The following is a 19,400-nucleotide window of genomic DNA, read 5'->3' on the forward strand; positions in this document are numbered from 1 at the left end:
TTCATATACCACAACTTATTCAGCCATTCCCCAACTGATGGGCATCCCCTTGATTTCCAGTTTTTGGCAACTACAAAGAGAGCTGCTATAAGTATTTTTGCACATGGACCCTTTCCCATTTTTATGATCTCTTGAGGATACAGTCCTAGAAGCGATATTGCTGGGTCAAAGAGTATGCACATTTTTATAGCCCTTTGGGCATAGTTCCAAACAGCTCCCCAGGATGGCTGGAGAAGCTCACAGCTCCACCAAAAATGAATTAGTGTTCCAACTCTCCCACATCCTCTCCAACATTTATCATTTTCCTGTTCTGTCATGTTTGCCAAACTAATAGGTGTGATGTGGTACCTCACAGTTGTTTTGATTTGCATCTCTCTAATCAAAAGTGACAGAGCATTTTTTCATATGACTATAGATATCTTTAATTTCTTCCTCTGAAAATTGCCTGTTCATATCTTTTGACCATTTATCAATTGGGGAAGAAAAAAACTTCTTAAAAAGTAGATCTGGTCAAGTGGGAAAAGAAGTACAAAAGCTCACTGAAGAAAATAACTGTCAAAATTAGAACTGGTCAAAGAGAAGCTAATAACTTCATCAGACATTAAGAAACAATAAAATAAAACAAAGTAAAAAAGTGAAAAACAGAAGAAAATGTGAAACATCTCCTTGGAAAAAATATGAAGGAAAATAGACTTGCAAAATAAATTTTAAAAAGTAAACAGAATTGGAAAATAGATAAAGCAGAGATAATTTAAGAATTACTGAACTACCTGAAAGCCATGATCAAAGAAAAAAACTTAGACAACAATATTTCAAGAAATTATAAAGGAAAACCAGACCAGATATCCTAGAATGAGAGGGTAAAAATAAAATTGAAAGAATATACTGATCATCTCCTGGAAGAGATTCCAAAATGAAAACTTCTATACTATAGCCAAATTTCAAAATATTTCAAGCAGCCAGAAAGAAACCAAATAAATATTATACAGCCACAGTCAGGATCACCTAATATTTAGTAGCTACAACATTAAAGGAATAACAGATTGGATTAGAAACCAGAATCCAACAATATGTTGTTTACAAGAAGCACGCTTGAAAACAGAAAAAACATCTCTTAAATATCACCCTTCTTTCATCTGACATCCTGGTACAGGCCCTCATCATCTCACACTCCAGACTATTCCAATAGCCTAGTGGTTCATTTACGTGCCTCAAGTGTCTCCCCACTTTGGTCCACCCTCCACTCAGTCATCTAATTCACCTTTCCAAAGTAAAGAGCAGGTCTGACTCCTCTATTCAATAAACTGCAGAGACCCCCATCCTCTCCTGGTTTGGCATTCAAAGCCCTTTCTGACCTGGCCTCATCCAGCGATACAACCCTACATATCCTTCAATCCAGTAACACTGGTCTCCTTCTCACCTCTACCTCCTGGACTCTTTCAACTCCCAGCTAAAGTCCCACTTTCTACAAAAAGTCTTTCTTCATCATCTTTAATGCTCCTGCCTTCCCCTCTGTTGATTACTCCAATTTAATCCTTTCTACATCTTGCTTGTACATAGTTGTTTTCCTATCATCTCACCCACCAGACTGTGAGTGAGCTCATTGGGAGCAGGACTCGTTTTACCTTTCTTTGTATTACCAGAGTTTAGCAGTGACTAGCATATAAGAGGCACTTAAAAAATGCTTGCTGACTGACTCTAACTAGTTCAGCTTGCTGACTGACTCTAACTAGTTCGGCTAAATACCGCCTTCATAACACCAACCAAAGATGGCACAAGTGATCATAAGACATTCTCCCTACTCTGATTTCGTACGTTACTCTACCGAATGTCACCTTAAAGCTTGGGTACAACTTTGTGAACAAGTATTCACCTGTTATATTGGGTCCCTCAGGTCATAAGTTGCCTGGTATCAATCAATTGACAAATAACACTACTATATAGCAGACATTATGCTAGATGCTGAGAATACAAGGACAAAGTTAAAAACAATTCCTGCTCACAATAAGCTTACATTCTCTGTATGTATAGAAATACTGACAGCAGGAATATAAAATGAATAACTCAAACATATACAAAGTAGTTAAATCCAAGGTAGTTTGGGGGAATCAGGAAAGGCTTCATGCAGAAAACAGTGACAGAACTGTTGCATCTTTAAAGAAGGGAGGGGCTCTATGAAGAAGAGGAGGTTACCCATGAAAAGGGAGAATGGGAGCTAGGATGTACCTTCCTTATCTTTGAGGAACTATCCTTAAGAAATATGAATTATGAGGCAAGCTCAATTGTGCAAACAACTCAAATAAAATATAAAATAAAGACTTTGATATCAAACCTTTCATCATTACTCACTAAATGATAGAATATACTGTATTTGATGGAGGGCAGAGTCTGGGACAGAGGATCTAGTTCAGGAAAGCAGGGTGTGAATAGCCTCCAAATAACAAGACACAATGTGTAACTAAGAAAAAGCAATAAACACATTCATTTACATATTTCAGTCACCATATGGGTGAAAGATCTCTAAAGCAAATGAGAGTTTTGAAGGGAACTCAAGAGTCATCTAATCCAACCCATTCATCAAAATTCCCAGTATAACATACAACAAATGGTCATCCATCTTCTGCTTTAGGACCTTCCAAGAAGGAGAACCCATTATTCTCTAGGCAGCCCATTCTATTTTTGGAGCTCCAGCAATTATGAAGTTCTTCTCAACAAGTTAAAATCTGCTTCTTTTCAACTTTTACCTATTGCTCCTGGTTCTACCCTCTGAGGCTAAATTTAATAAGTCTGGAGCCTCTTCTACATGGCAGCTATTCAAACACATGAAGGTAACTATTTATTAATCACCATTCATCCCCGACTCCTCTTTTTTAGGATAACCAAGTACAGTTCCCTCACCTGAATCTCATATGACAGTCTCAAGGCCCTTCACCATTGCAGGAAGTTACCCTCCTCCTGACACTGTCAATGTCCTTCTTAAATCATAGCTACTGAAGTCCTATTCCAGTAACTCATCATGTCACAGAAGTTATTCTGCCTTCTTGAATGTTATGATAGCACCGCACAACCACATGAGGTTCTTACCAAACTGCAGAGCTTTGACTATGTAGCCAAGGTGGACTACTGGCTTTCATCTGAAGCCCAGGCCAGCTTAAATCAGTGATGCTCATGACAAGAAAGTTACACACAGGATGCTTAACTATTATGACCACAGCAGCTCCTACAAGGCAGGGTATATGGTGGAAAGAGAGTTGGTTCTGGGGACAGAGGCCATGGGTTCAAAATACATTCCTGTGGCTGAGTACCTACGTGCCCTTGATCAAGTCACTTAAACTTCCAGAGCTTCAGGCTCCTCATCTGCCAAATGAGGAGAAAGTAATATATGCCTCCTTCTCTGAGATTCTGAGATCTCCTCCAGCTCTCAATCTATGTTACTAGGCCTACCAAGGTATACAACCAATCTGTACAGGGAGGGAATGGGGGTGGGGGAGTAACCACACCAATAAAATAAAAAATCTTTTTAGTGCACTTAGCTGAGAGAATTATTTTTTAATGTATTTCCCTTATTATCTCCTTCTTCTAAATTATACTTTAATATTTGTCCTGTGGTACACTGCTCCCAAATGCAATCAAGGCCTGTGGAAGAAAGCAAGCTTTGCCACCTAAAGGAACAAAACATATTACATTTGTTTCACTATGACTTAGAGAAGTAACAACATAAAAAGAAATGGTTAACAAAAAGGGGGAGGGGGGCAGAGCCTAGATGGCAGAGTAGAAAGACTGACCTGTAGAAGTTCCCAGACATAGCTTATAAAATTTCTGTAAAAAAAAAACTCTAAACAAATTCTAGAGCAGTAGAAGCCATATAATGACAGTGAAAGAGATTTCTAGCCCAAGACAGCCTGGAAGGCAAAGAAGAAAGGTCTATTGCACCGGGAACCACATGGCGTGGCAGGGACAGGACCTGGAACAGGCTTTAGGGAGCTACAGGCAGCAGCAGTTCCTACACTACTCAACCTACAAACATTACAGACAGCTTTAAAGGTCAATGAGAAGGCCTTTTCAGCTGGGTGAGAAGGGAACGCAGTCTGGCCCCACCAGCAGCAGCCACTGCAGAGGCAGCATCCATTTTTATAACCCTCTGCCAAAAGCCCCTGGAGAAACTAAGCAGCTGATCTGCATCTCAGCCCTGAGCTCTGCCCTGGGAGCCCTTTGCCTAAAGTCCCTGGGGGAATTAAGCAACTGATCTGAATCTCAGCATGAGTCAGGCCCTGGGGTGAGGAGAAAGAGCTGTGGTGTGATGGAGCTGGAGACAGCTGTGGAGAGGGAATTCTACTCACAGATTACGGGCAGAAACATTTTTGATTGCTCCCAGACCAGTGTGCAGTGTGCAGGAGTGAACTCCTCTCCCTTGATTGTGCCACCTTGGAGGAACTGAGAACTTACAGGTCCCTAGAGTATACCCTCCTCTTGACAAAGGACTGAAAAGTCAAGTAACTGTCTAGGGAAATGCCCAAAAAAGGGGAAAAAAAGTAGGACTATACAAGGTTACTTTCTTGGTGAACAGGTAATTATCTTCCATCCTTTCCGATGAGGAACAACAAAGCATAACATCAGAGGAAGTCAAGGCTTCTGCATCCAAAACCTCCAAAATAAATATGCAGTGGTCTCAGGCCATGGAAGAGCTCAAAAAGGATTTTGAAAATCAAGTAAGAGAGTTGGAGGAAAAATTGGGAAGAGAAATGAGACAGATGTAAGAAAATCATGAAAAGCAAGTCAACAGTTTGCTAAAGGAGACCCAAAAAAAAAACGCTTAAGAAAATAACAACTTTAAAAATAGATTAACTCAATTAGCAAAAGAGGCCCAAAAAGCCAATGAGGAGAAGAATGCTTTCAAAAGCAGAATTAGCCAAATGGAAAAGGAGGTTCAAAAGCTCACTGAAGAAAATAGTTCTTTCAAAATTAGAACAGAGCAGATGGAGGCTAATGACTATAAGAAACCAAGAAATCACAAAACAAAACCAAAAGAATGAAAAAATGGAAGATAATGTGAAATATCTCATAGTAAAACAACTGACCTGGAAAAGACATCCAGGAGAGACAATTTAAAAATTATGGGACTACCTGAAAGCCATGATCAAAAAAAGAGCCTAGACATTATCTTCCATGAATTTATCAAGGAAAACTGCCCTGATGTTCTAGAACCAAAAGGCAAAATAAACATTGAAAGAATCCACAGATCATCCTCTGAAAAAGATCCAAAAAGAGAAACTCCTAGGAATATTATAGCCAAATTCCAGAGTTCCCAGGTCAAGGAGAAAATATTGCAAGTAGCTAGGAAGAAGCAATTTGAGTATTGTGGATATACAATCAGGATAACACAAGATCTAGCAGCTTCTACATTAAGGGATCAAAAGTCTTGTAATATGATATTCTGGAAGTCAAAGGAACTAGGATTAAAACCAAAAATCACCTACCCAGCAAAAGTGAGTATAACACTTCAGGGGAAAAAATTCAATTAAATAGAGGACTTTCAAGCATTCTTGATGAAAAGACCACAGCTGAATAGAAAATGTGACTTTCAAGTACAAGAATCAAGAGAAGCATAAAAAGGTAAACAGAAAAGAGAAAGCATAAGGGACTTACTAAAGTTGAACTGTTTACATTCCTATGTGGAAAGATAATATTTGTAACTCTTGAAACTTTTTTCAGCATTTGGGTAGTTGGAGGGATTACACACACACATACACACACACACACACACATAGACAGAGACAACAGGGTGAGTTGAATAGGAAGGGATCATATCTAAAAAAATAAATTTAAAGGGTGAGAGAGGAATATATTGGGAGGATAAAGGGAGAAAAGAAATGGGGCAAATTATCTCATAGAAGAGGCAAGAAAAATCTTTTCCAATGGAGGGGAAAAGGGGGGAAGTGAGAGGGAAAAAGGGAAGCTCACTCTCATCACATTTGGCTCAAGGAAGGAATAACATGCACACTCAATTTGGTATGAAAATCTACCTTACACTACAGGAAAGTAGGGGAGAAGGGAATAAGCAGGGTGGAGGGGATGACAGACGGGAGGGCAAATGGGAGGAGGGAGTAATTAGAAGTCAACACTCTTGGGGAGGGACAAGGTCAAAAGAGAGAATAGAAGAAATGGGGGTCAGGATAGAATGGAGGGAAATATAGTTAGTCTTATACAACATGACTATTACGGAAGTCATTTGCACAACTACACATATATAGCCTATAATGAACTGTTTGCCTTCTCAGTGGGGATGGGTGTGGAGGGAGGAAGGAAGAGAAGTTGGAACTCAAAGTTTTAGGAATGAATGTTGAGAATTGTTTTTGCATACAACTGGGAAATAAGAAATACAGGTAATGGGGTAAAGAAATCTATCTTGCTCTACAAGAAAGGAGAAAAGATGGGGATAAGGGAAGGGAAGGGTGTGATAGAAGGGAGGGCATATTGAGGGAAGGGGTAATCAGAATGCAAGACGTTATAGGATAGGGGGAGGGGGGAGATGAGGAGAAAATTTGGAACTCAAAATTTTGTGGAAATGAATGTTGAAAACTAAAAATAAATAAATAAACGTTAAAAAACAAACAAACCATTTTAACACAATTCCCATAACCTCTATTCCAATCATATTACCTTAACACTTACTTATTTTACTACTGCTATTAATTCAGATATCCCCTCCACCTTCACCATTACATAGATCACTGGCTGTAATACAATTTACCAAATATCTTTATTAAAACTGTCACACTTGAACATGATTCTGTGCTTCTTTTAATGTATAGACTCAGACACAGATTAAGATATAAAAATATGTTCAGAGATAATTTTTTCACTTTAAAAAGTTGGAAAACCTCTGCTTCAAGGCTTACGCTCTCTAATTTGAGTGCATATTCTTTATCTATATTTCCTGCTATTTGTTAAGACATTCTCCGTCTTAAGGAAATAGGCAGAGAAAGGAGAATGAGAGGATCTAGGTAAAAGAATGTGCGGTGATATCAGAAATACACCAAGCCTGTCCTCTAGCAACCAAGTCTTAGATAGTCTATTTCCTCTCTCTTATCTTAGGAGATATCTGTTGTTGGACTTGACCTTTTGGTGCCACTACCTTTTTGCAAACATGTTACGGCTGACAGGGGTTCAAGTTATAAAATGAGTTTTAAAGAAGGGAAGTGATTTTTGAGTGACTTATTGGCAAGACTGTGTCTAGAACGCTGACCAATTCGTCATGGGGCACAGAGTTAAGGAGTAGACTTCAATTTTGTATGGGATTTCCACAGCCAATACAAAGATGAGATGCACCCAAACTGAAATTATTGTGAAAAGGAATTTTTGGAGTCTTTTTGTCTCTCATCCTAAGGGGTCCCTTCATATTCTGTCCTCCCTGAGGTTCAAAGTGGGAGTGAATGAAAAGTCACTTTGCCCGACCCCCTGCATCTGAGCAGTAACACCTAATAAGAAGTGTTCACATAATCACATTCTCCCAACAATCCAATAAAGAGTTTATTTCCATTTTTCAGATAATGGAAAAAAATAAAAGATTTAGAATCAGAGGACCACAGTTTAAACCTCAGTTCTGTTACTTACTACCTTTGAGCAAATTCTTTCCCTTCATTAACTCACCCGTAAAACAGAATAAGATAGTAGAATAGATCAGAAACCAGAATCCAACAACGTGCAATTTGTAATTTCTAAATTTATGAAATTTATAAAAATAAGAGCCATTTCCCAATTGATAAATGGTCAAAGGACATGAACAGGCAGTCAGAAGAACCCAAAACTATCTACAGTCATATGAAAAAATTATCTAAATCACTACTGATTAGAGAAATATAAATTAAAACAACTCTGAGGTTCCACTTCACACCTACCCGAGTAGCTAACATGACAGAAAAGGAAAATGACAAATATCGAAGGGAACGCGAATGTAAAAAAATAGGAACACTAATGTACTGTTGGTAGAGCTGTAAACTGGTCTAACCATTTTGGAGAACAATTTGAAACTATACCCAAAGGACTATCAAACTCTGCATATGCTTTGCAATACTACCGCTAGGTCCATATTCCAAAAAGAGCAAAGGAAAAGGAAAAGGACCTATATGTACAAAAATTATGCACAGCAGCTCTTTTGGTGGTGGTGGCAAAGAACTGGAAATCGAGGGGATGTCCATCAATTAAGGAATGGCTAAACAAATTGTAGCATATGATTATGATAGAATACTATCATGCCATAAGAAATAAGACAAGCAGGAAGGTTTCAGAAAAAACCTGAGAAGACGTATGAACTGATACAGAGTGAACTGAGCAGAACCAGGACAACATTGTACACAGTAACAGCAATGTTATAACAACAACCAACTATGAAGGACTTAGCTACCCTGATCAGTACGACGATCCAAGACAATTCTAAAAGATTCATAATAAAAAATGCTATCCATTCCCAGAGAGAGAATTGATAAACTCTAAATATAAACTGAAGTGTAATTTTTTCCACTTTATTTTTCTTACTTTTTTTGGCAACATGGCTAATATGGAGATGTTTTGCATTACTTCATATGTATAAATAATATCTTGATTGCCTTCTCAAAAGGTGGGGGAGTGGCTGAAGGGAAAGAGAATCTGGAACTCAAACAAAATTTTAAATGAATGCTTAAAATAAACAAATAATAAATTAGAAATTCATAAAAATATTTCATTTCCTCGGGTCTGTTTTTTTACATATAAAATTAGAGGGCTGGAATAAACTTTTTCTGCGGTCCAATACTAATCTATTAGTATCCCTTCACACTTTTTTAGAGAGCTTAACCACTGACATGATGTACATCACTACTTACATATATGCATGTGACTATCAAGTTTAAGTCTCTATGATCTCTTCCACTTTAAGCTTCTTCCACTTCCACATTTCTTCTCTACCTTTAATACTTCTTTACTTCAAGACCCAAAAATCATTCCAACATACCAACTTGTTAAAAAAAAATCTGTTTACCAATTTCCCTACCGACCCTTAATTACTTTTGTTTTTCCTACTTTCAAAAGCACTAAAAAAACTTAGTCATTTTCATATCATCTCTCCTCACCAATTTATGTCCGCTCCATTGCCAGTCCAGCAAGTAAATACATGTCTATTATACTTATGAAACACAGCTCTAGCTGGATATTTAGATGTCTGTGTTCTTGGACATTATTCACGTTTTTTTACATACTTGTATTTGTCCAAAGTCTTATTTAAACTTAAATTGATAAATTTCTCAAGGACGACAGTTTCCTGCTTCTTTTGTAACATCTCACCATGTCTAACAGAACCCTCTCTATACACCAAGAGAATTTAATAAATAATTATGGTGGTTTCAAATAGGAAGGAATATAAGATAGAACAGATTAACAGAAAATCAACTCACCAGACTTGTAATTCTAATTCAGATTTCTAATTTCTTATTTAAAAATTTGACTAGAGTCAATGAAGCAAAGATAACAATGAATTTGTAGTATTTTATTTAATATAACAGACTGCAAAAACCATGATTCAATGAAGGAAAGCCATAAAAGAAAAACTACAGAGTATTTAGCCTCTAGCATCCTCAGAGAATTATTAGGGAAGAATCCATTAAGAATAAGTTGACTTGGAACAGCAGTCTGCTAAAATACACAATCTCTAAATGAGATGCTAAGTGTTCAGTCAACCCGAACTACTTGTTATTCCCTGAACTTACATATTTGCACATCCCAGCTCTCAGACATCCTCACTAGCCCTTACTGACAATGAATTCTTTGCCTTTCCATAGACTTGAAAGGTAATTTATTCCTTATTTTTCCAATTTATTTATGATGTGACCTTTTATTCCTATGTCACGTATACATCTAGAATTTATGACTGACTGGGGTGTTATTCTATACCTAATTTCTACCAGACTGCTATCCAGTTTTCCTACCAGTTTTTGTCAGATGGTGAGTTCTTCCCCCAGTAAGTAGGGTCTTTGGGTTTAATGAACACTGTTGTACGAGTATTTTTGTTTTTCTTTCCTTCTGAATATTAGATGTCAAATCTGTTCCATTGAATGAACTTAATTCCATTTTATAAACTGTTTATAAAAATAGCATAAGGGATCCTACCAAATTCCTTCAATTCATACAGAGATGGTTATGACATACAAACCAGGAAGAGTTTAAATAGAAAAAGAAAACGAGAGATCACTATCCCTAATTAATATCAGTACAAAAGTTTCAAATAAAATATTAGCAATGAGGCTAAAACAACATATCATAAGGATCATACACTACGGCCAGTATGGGTTTATATCAGGAATGCAGGAGTTGGTTTAGTACCAGGAAAACTATAAATTTAATTAACCATATTAAAAACAAAAGCAACAAAAACCATGTGATTATATCAACAGACACAGAAAAAGGTTTTCACAAAATATGACATCCATTTCTGTTTAAAAAACACGGAAACTAGAAAACATAGGAATAAATGGACCTTTGCTTAAAATGATAAATTGTATTCACCAAAAACCAAGTGGTACCATTACATGTTATGGAGATTTGTTTTAATTCTTCTAATTCATTTATTTTCTAATTTATTCACATCAAAGAATTAATACCTTTTCTAGTAAAATCAGGGGTAAAACCATGATGCCTACTGTCACCTCTTCTATTTGACATAGTACTAAAGAAATGCTAACTGTATCAACAAGACAAGAAATTTAAGGAATAAGCATAGTTAAAGAAAAAACAAAATTATCATTTTTTGCAAATGACATATTAGCGTATTTAAAGAACTCTAAAGAGTCAATTAAAAATTAGTAACAATAACTTTAATAAATAATAATAAATATTAACTTCAACAAACTTTCAGGATATGAAATAAATTCATACAAATCATTAGCACTTCTATATCATGCCAAAATCCAACAGGAAGAGATAGAAAGAAAAATTCTATTTAAAATTACTCCAGAATGTATAATACTTGGGAATCTACCTACCAAGATACACACAATAACAATATACAGACAGTTCCCGCTTTACCTAAGTGGCCATTCAGCAGACCTCCATATTTTAGATAATGTGGACCTGGGAAGGGAGGAAGGAAAGAAAGAGGTAGACAGGAAGGAACCCAGTGTTCCCATGGAGGGAAGGGGCTGGCACACATTTCAAAGGCACATGGGGGCTAGGCACAGAGAGGTGAAAGCAGGAGGAGAATACCAAAGGGCCCAGACCAGCCTCATGGGAGCCTGGCCAGAACCAAGAGGCAAAACACACAAGGGGCAGAAACTTGGGGGCCAGACACAGATAGGAGAGGACTAATGACATGAGGCCAGGGACAGATGCACAGTAAACTGAGTACAGATGGACAGAAAACACATGCAGGGACAGACATATCAGCAGGTGGCCAGAACAGGACAAAGGTCTCCTCTCAGCTCTGCAGTGCAGTGGTAGCAGTATCTCCCCAGGCCATTCTGCTTTAAATTGGAGGAGGTTTTTGTTTTTTTTTAAAAGGAGTGTGGGGGTGGGAGGTTGTGGAACTCTGAATCAAGGGGCAGAAGCAGAGAGAAAGGGCACAGTACCGTACAATGAAGTTAGCGTATTTTGTTGTTGTTGAGTTGTTTCAGTTGTGTCCAATGTTTTGTGACCCCATTTTAATGTTTTCTTGGCAAAGATACTGCAGTGGTTTGCCATTTCCTTCTAGACATCATTTTATGGATGAGAAACTGCGGCAAACAGGGTTAAGTGACTTGCCCAGGGTCACACGGCTAGCAATTATCTAGGGCCAGTTTTGAACTCATGAAAATGAGTCTTCCTGAATCCAAGTCCAGTGCTCTATTATAATGGTAATTTAAATGAGAAGATCTTTCCCAATCATTAATAGGCCCATGTGACCTGTCTGGGTCACAGGGAAGTCTGAGTCACTTGGAGCCAGTGGTGGGAGGAATTAGCTGAATGGGTTGAGCAGGAAGAGGCAGAGCTAGAGCAGAGTGGAGAGTAAGTTAGTCAAGAAAGCACCCAGAGCTAGGAAGGATGATGGCAAGCAGGCAGCAGGCTAGGGTGAGCGAGAGAGCTTGTTTGTGATTTTAAGGGACACTACTTGCGACTTACTTAATGGAGCTGGTTTGTGGGAAGTCTAGCAGGGGGAAGGCTTGGGGATGATGCTATCCTCTGCATTGTTACTGTCTATAGATTATGATGGATTTGGCTTTCTGGTGTCTGAATAAATGTTTTGTTTCTGTCTTCCAGGTGAAGAGTGTTTTATTTCACGATTCAGAATTGCACCAGGATATCCATGGCTGCCATAGGCGCTGTGAATGTCACGTTAGCACTACATCTATCCATTGTGCCATGTAGCTACCTGGAGCTATTTGTTTGTTTTTTTAAGAATGAGGATTTCTTTCAGAATTCTTTGCAAAAAGTCAAATTAGTGCAATATGAAATTACTTAAACAAAGAACTGTAGCTACAACTATGAACAACTTTGCAGAAATAAAGAGATCTAAATACTTTGGAAAATATTAATAATTCATGGGTAAGTCAGCATAATAAAAGATAACTACCTAAATTAATGTACTTACGCAATACCATACCAATTAAACAATTAACAAACTAGAAAAAAATAAAATTCATAGACAAAAAAGTAAGGAATTTTAAGGAAAAAAAATAAAAAGCAATGGGAACAAAGGGAGCCAAGCAGTGCCAGATCTCAAACTATACTAGAAAAGCAATAATTCCCAACCCATCCCCCAAAAAAACTGCATACTGATTAACAAATAAAGAACAAGATCGGTGAAAAGGTTAGCTATGCAACACAGGTAAGTAAATGTGTGAATTAGTCTAGTATTCAATAGAAACAAAAAATATAGCTTCTGAGATAAGGATTTACTATTTTATAAAAATACTCCAGGGAACATTAGACAGTGGCACAGAAGAAATTAGAACACCACCTCACACTTTATACTAAGAAAATCTCAAAATGGATACATGATCTAAATTAAAAAGGTCAAATCATAAAACAAATTAGAGAAACATGGGAAAAAATACCTATTAAGAGCTATGAATAGAAGAAAGGTTCATAATCAAATACAAATTTATTGCATAAATAAATGCAACAAAGCTAAAAGAAATAATTGGAGAAAAACTTTTGCAGCAGATTTCTCTAATAAAGTCTCATTTCTAAGATATATAAAGAAATAATCTGCTTACAAGAAAAAAAGCTATTCCCCAAGTGATAAATGGTCAAAAGATATAAAAAGTCGGTTCTCAAGGGAAGAAACTCAAAGTATCTATAGTTATATGTAAAAAATGCTCCAAATCACTGCTAATTAAAGAAATCTAAATTAAAGCAATTCTGAGATGTTATCTCACATCTATCAAATTAGAAAAATGACAAAAAAGAATATGAATCTAGCCTAGGCATGATGTATAATCTTTCTGAATTGTTATAACCTACTTGTTAATATTTCATTTTTTTGTACTAACATTCATTAAAGGTCTAGTTCGCTAGTTTTTTCTTCACCCTTATCTCTCCCCAATTTAGAGAATAAGACCATAAAAAGAGATTATAAAGGTACCTTTTTTTAATGATTGCAACCTGCTTTTGTAGCATTGGAATTAATTGTTCTATGAATGTCAGATATCATTCTCCTGTGAAACCAATTGGTCTTGAAGTATTTTTCTTTAGGAGCATATTTTATGACTTGTTCAATTTATTTTTCTGATACTGAATTATTTAAACAGTTGATATCTTCTTTTATTAATCTGAGTATTACATATGTTTGTTAAGCATTTATCCATCTTATCTAAGTTATCAGTTTATTAGCATAAAAAATTGTTGATAATTTTCTTTATTTCTTCTTTGGTTATTGTGGGTCCTTTTTCATTTTAGATTTGAACAGTTTGGTTTTCTGGTCTCTCTCACCCTCTCCATCCCCTCCCACCCCCCCACCATTATTTTTTCTCTAAGTAGCAAATTATTTTATCTAAAACCCAGCTCCTAGTTCACCAATTCAATGCACTTTTTTCTTTCAATTTTCTTAATCTCTTCTTTCATTTGCAGATTTCTACTTTGTTATTTAGCTGGGAGATACTGATTTGTAGTTTAATTTTCTTTTTTAACTACTCTACGTATTGATTCATTCTTTGCCTCTTTTGTTGATGAAAGCATTTAGAGATATAAAATTTCCTCCCAGAACTATGTTAGTTGTCTCACATACTGCTTGGCATGGTGACTCATTACACCATGTTTTGTGATGAAATTGTCTATAATTTGTTCTTGGTCTACCATCAGTTCTTTAGAATCATATTAGTAGTCTCCAATTACTTTTTATTTTTTTCTTTAAAGACCCTTTGCTGAATGTTGCCTTTATTGTGTTGTGATCACTAAAGAATATGCTTTAGTATTTTTGCTTCTTTACATTTTTTGATCAGGTCTTTATGTCTTGACAAATGGTCAATTTTTGTAAAGATAGCATGTACAGCCTGGCAGAACACAAATTGATTTATATTCCCTTTCAGCAATTGCCAGACATCTCTCTCTGATTTTTCTAAAGTTCTATTCAGGTCCTTAACTTCTTTCTTGTTTAGTCTTTGGTTAGTTTTGTCTAAATCTGAAACAGATACATTAAGATTCTCCCACTATTACAGTTTAACTCTATTTCTCCCTCTAACTTAATTAATTTTTCCTTTAAGTATTTAGATACTATGTTATTAGATGTATGTATGTGAGGTATTGATATTGATTTGTTATCTACAATGTCCTTCTTTAAAAAGAATATAATTTCCCTGTTTATCTCTTTTTATCATTTTTATATTTACTGTAGTTTTATCTGAAATCATACAGCTACTTTGGCTTTTTTGAGTTCAGCCAAAACATGAGATTTTGTCCTAGCCTACAAAGTAAAAACAAGTATCACAAAGAAAACAACTGAAAGGTATGTGGCAGATATGGGCAGGCTGCAACACATAACCAATGAAAAATTCCAAAAATGAGGAGTAAAGGATGCCATCAAGGAATTCTACGATATGAGGAGAAGGGCCAGTCAAGAGGCAAGACCAAAAGAAGACTCCTGTTGGTCCTCTCATGACGTCAAGAAAAAGTAAGGCTACTAAACATACAGATCAGACCTCCTCTGGGAAGTTTTGGTAGAATATGGACAAAAGTCACACAAGATAGGCAAGGACTGATGGGTTCCAATTTGCATCACTGAAGGGAACTCCCATTACACAACAGATCTATTTGGAGATCTCAGTGAGCAGAATATAAGAAAAAGGCAGGGTATCCTAGATAAAAGTCAAAACTCAGATTTGATTTTTAATCCCAAGTCTAATACTTGACCTTGGACAAGAAATTTGACAATATGAGCCTGATTTCTTATATGTTAAATGACCTGTCTTGCTTATAATATTAATGTGTCAATAATACAGCTGACATTAGTACAGCCCTTTAAGGTTTACACAATACTTAACATGTATCATTTCATTTAAGCTTTCCATAACCCCATAAATAAGTTACTACAAGTCACTACTGTTCTCATTTCACAGATGAGAGAGTCCAGTCTCACGGAGGTTGAGTTACTTCCCCACAGTCACACAGGTCACGTAGCACTAAATGCTGGAGGTGGGCACAGGACCAAAATTTCTCGTGACAAAGCCCAGAGCCTTTGCTGCCGCCAATAAAGGGTAAAAATACACTGTGCTACTGCGGCTTTTATTTGTTATTGTTGTAACTGACAATAACATAATAATGTTAGTGAAAGGACTGTTTGAGAGTCATAAGGCAGGAATGAGCATGATAAGGAACTTTAAAAAATATGAATAAAAAATGTCATTAGAAATGCATGAGTGAAAAAGATGGATTGGTGCCATAGGACCAGGGTTCGTTTCCCAGAAATAAGAGTTAGTTTTCCCTAAAAGACAATAAAGCTGTCCTCCCACTCTTCCCTTGAAACAGCTTGTAGTCACTTAATGGGCTTAAAAAGTCTCATCCAAAGAAAGGTGGGGGCCCCTGCAATTAGGTGGATATCTGTGGAAAACAGGAATCACGATACTCTCTGCCCAAATGACCAGATGTATTTCCATATGGCAAGAGACAGAAGGACAAAAGGAGCAAGTTAAGAGAAACTATGGGCTACTGTATTGTTACTGGATTAGGGCAAACTAAACCTCCATTTCTTACTGGACTAGGGCAAACTAACCCTCCATTTCTAACTGGATTAGGGCAAACTAAACCTCCATTTCTTACTGGATTAGGGCAAATTAAACCTCCATTTCTTACTGGATTTGGGCAAACTAAACCTTCATTTCTTAACTATTTGATTATTTGCAAGTGCCTAATTTTGTCCCAATATCAACCCTGAACTAACTGATGTTAGGCTTACCCCCAACATCTAGTCACAGTGCAAGAATAATGAATAACAGGTGAACAGCCTAACTCCTAATATTATGAGTATGTTCTTACTAGTAGAGGGCTTAGGCTGTCCACCTGTTATCCATTATTCTTAAAATGTGACCAGCTGTTTGGTGGACTAATATGTTGGTGAATTTATGGTTAGGATATGGACAAGAGCTGCACAAATGAGCAGATATGAATGAGTTAAAACTTGCATTATTGGAGACAATGTACATGGAATCAATGAGATCACAGATCAATTTGAATACCTGAATAATATTAATAAAATGCTAGATAATGTGACAGAAGTATTTAAAACTCAAACAATATTGATAGGACAGAAGAATAATGCGACCTAAATGACATAAAAATCACTTGGCTGAATGGCAGTCATTGAAAGAACCAATACACAATTTTTAAAATCACAGAGTCTAAACAAACTAGATAATGAAACAGAAAATTTTGCTACATGGATTGAAAAATATGAAATAAACATGAATCAAAAATGTTTTGCAATTTCAAACAAAATATAACTTTGAGGATATACTAATCAATATAAGTAAGATGGAGAAAAAAGCAATCTTACCTTATTACTCTTTTCCAGTCAGATCTCAATTAAAATGGCAGTTCCATTTGGGGGCATCACACTTTAAGATATTTTGAATAACTTGCAGAAGAGAATGATGAAAATAATCATAGGTCTATCTCAAATAAGCTGCAAAAAAAAAATTTATAAGTTGGACTTTGTCAACCTGAAGAAGGAGGTTAATGGCATACATAGGGGTAATAGCTTACTCACTTCAATATGTCAATAGTTCTGTGCCTTAGTAGATGGCATTCATGACTTGCTGTGGCCAAAATAAATTCATCCCCTGATGGTCAACCTTCTGGTGATGAGCATCTCCAAACATTGCTACAATGGTCCTTGGACAACAGGAAAACAGGACATCACCATGTTCGTATTTAAAAGTTTTCTAGCGTAGTAGGTAGGACATGCCAGGGTATATACTATCCTAGCATAAACTGTGAGAACCCAAAGGACACCTCTATGCCATAAAGAGGCACTGGCATAGGACTTTAGTTGAGGAGTAAGAATAATAATGATAGTTGACCATGCATGTCCCCTGTGGAAAGGGTAAGGTGGCTACATCTACACTGGTTAGATAGCAGGCTGTCTAAAAAGATTTCTGAGGATCAGTGAACTACCAGGCGAATCATCACTACGATATAACAACCAAAAAAGCTAATGTGAACTTGTGACATAGATCCCAGGGATAAGGAGGTAACAGTTGTGTTGTACTCTATCAATCTACCATTTAAACAAGCATTTTGCTACGTTATTACTATGTGACAGAAACTTAGAATCCAAAGACAAAAATGAAACGAAACCCTCAAGGAATTTCTATCTTATTAGAGGTAACTTTTACAGTTATAGATAAGTAACATATATATTATATATATATATATGTTACACACACATACACACACACACACACACACACACACACACACAGAGTAAAAAGAAGATCATTTTGTCAGTGGGAGACACCAGCATCTAGGAGAATTAGGAAAGGCTTCATGAAGACAGTGGCCCTTGAGCTAAGGTCTGAAGGAAGCTAGGGATTAAAAAAGGCAGAGATATGGACAAAGTGCATTCCAGGAATGAGAGACAGCCTGTGCAAAGGTGCAGAAGCTGGAAACAGAATGGCACATGAGGGTCAGCAAGTAGACTAGGCTCAGCAGAATATAAATTATATAAAAGGTAAAATATACAATAAGAATCCATGGGTCAAGTGAACAAGATAAAAGAGCAGACTTTTTCTGTTATCCTCCAGACCTCTCAAAACTCTATAAAATATTAATCATGCACCAAAAATAAAAACAACTTCAGCTGTCTCCATGGTCTAGGGCACCCCAATTTCAAATAAGATTTAAACCAAAAAAACCAAACACCTATTCAGCACCACCTCCACCCCCCACCTCTCAGACTACCAGTGATGAGGCTGTAGTAGTCGACCCAAGGACCAACAGGCTTAAAAACAAGGCATCCCTATATCCCATCCCCCTCCTTCTTTCCAGTGCTCTGGAGACTCCAGGCTCTTGGTTGCAGGGGTTTGCCTTGGCCCCAGCACACAGTCAGTGCAGCTACAAGCCTTAAAAAACAAAAGCCTGACTGGGGTAGCAACCCCAGAGCACAGACCCTGAAAAGACCTATCCTGTCAGTAACAGGGAAGACAACAAGTCCCTGCACCACCCGTGTCTCTGTAGAATGTGATGAGAACATGGAACCACAACATACTGTTCCTGAGTAGTTCAAAAGAGAATGAAAACAAGAGAAGAATTTATGTCCAGCACAGGAAAACTCATAGACAGAATAAAAAAACTGGAATTAGCACATCGCAAGTCTCAAGAAGAAACAAGAGAACAATTATGTGGGAATGCAAATAGACAGAAGTTAAGGGCAATCTAGAGGAAGGGAAGTAAAAAAAATGATAACACTAAAAGAAAATGTGCTCAATGGGCAAGCAAACCCTGTTGATCTCAAAGACAATGCATAGAGGTAACCTAAGGATTATAGGTCTCCTGAAGACACCAGAGTACAAAAAACCTTAAGGCAGGAAATAATAGAAAAGAACTACCCAGACTGTCTGAACATAGAAAAGAAAATGAAATATTAATTAAAAGAATTCACAAATCACCTTCAGGAAAAAAGAAATGTCTGCCAACTCCCAGACACATCGTGATTGAATTTATCAAATCAGGAGAAAAACCTTCAGATGCAAAATAAAGATGCAAATCACATGACTATTCTGCAGCACAGAAAACATGGAAAGAAATAAAGAAATATGTTCTGAAAAGCAATGGAGCCCAATATGACTTGGCCTGCAAATCTGGCCTTAGTTACACATGAATAGGGATAGGCATTCAATAATAAAGAGGTGTGTGAAACATTTTAAGAGGAAACCTGAAAAGTCTAAAAGACCTGAAGAGAATTA

General features: G+C 36.9%; 1 protein-coding gene across 13 annotated transcripts in view; it reads right to left on the reverse strand.

The window, feature by feature from the left end:
• The window catches only part of FER (FER tyrosine kinase), a 288,512-nt gene that overhangs the window by 259,864 nt on the left and 9,248 nt on the right, over positions 1 to 19,400 (reverse strand). For 11 of the 13 annotated variants that reach the window (XR_011964436.1, XM_072597267.1, XM_072597265.1 and 8 more), the window contains exons 2-3: positions 17,204 to 17,328; positions 16,991 to 17,119 (exon numbers count right to left, since the gene is read on the reverse strand). The gene's annotated coding sequence lies outside the window, so the exon portion shown is untranslated. The remainder of the gene's footprint in view (positions 1 to 16,990; positions 17,120 to 17,203; positions 17,329 to 19,400) is intronic. The other 2 variants (XM_072597264.1, XM_072597275.1) reach the window with 1 other exon arrangement.

This window comes from Notamacropus eugenii, chromosome 3 (assembly GCF_028372415.1).
Source record: "Notamacropus eugenii isolate mMacEug1 chromosome 3, mMacEug1.pri_v2, whole genome shotgun sequence".
Lineage (NCBI taxonomy): Eukaryota > Metazoa > Chordata > Mammalia > Diprotodontia > Macropodidae > Notamacropus > Notamacropus eugenii.